Below are 733 nucleotides of genomic sequence, written 5' to 3' on the forward strand. Positions count from 1 at the left end.
ACAAACTAGGCATCAGAACACCAGAAGAAGGCAAACTTGCGCACAAGAGTACATAAAAAGTAAACGAAGGTCAACGATTCGAAAGACAATGGGTATTCAAACCCCGAAACGAAACGAGCTTCGACCCTCGTAAAAAAAAGAAAACGGAGAAACAAGACATCCCAGACAGAGAATGGGAGGACATATACGTTCTCACAGATGTTGACATATTTTAAAAACGTTCTCGATGGCCTTGGCTCGCCTACATGGAAGGAGGACCTCAACCCTGTCCTTTGAAAAGATGTCTCAGCTCGCATTCCTGACGATGGGACGGAGATACAGCGTCTGCGAGGGAGTTTATTGGTGTTCCTCCCAAGTGGCGGAGCCGTCGACCGCGCACCGACATATACGGTATAGAGATGTGCTGCTATCTTCCGTTCTTTTAATTTTCTCCTCCGTTTATTCATAAACTGCAACTCCCTCTCCTGGTTTCATCCGTGTCGTTTTCAATTATCGTTGCACAGGCTATGCGGCGCACGATAACCCCTTGAAGCGTAATCTATAATTGAATCCAGTTCCCGAACAGAGATATCAAGGAGCGGAGGAAGGACCCGGTGTCGGGTATCGTGCTCATAAAAGATGGAACAAAACGCCTGACCATAAGCGGGATCCGTGCGGGACCCGAAGTGATTTCTCGTTTGTCTTCTCGAGAACAGATCATATTCGGGAGTCACGCAGATAATTCCCTACATGG

Source organism: Penaeus monodon, chromosome 23 (genome assembly GCF_015228065.2).
Source record: "Penaeus monodon isolate SGIC_2016 chromosome 23, NSTDA_Pmon_1, whole genome shotgun sequence".
NCBI classification, from domain to species: Eukaryota; Metazoa; Arthropoda; class Malacostraca; order Decapoda; family Penaeidae; genus Penaeus; species Penaeus monodon.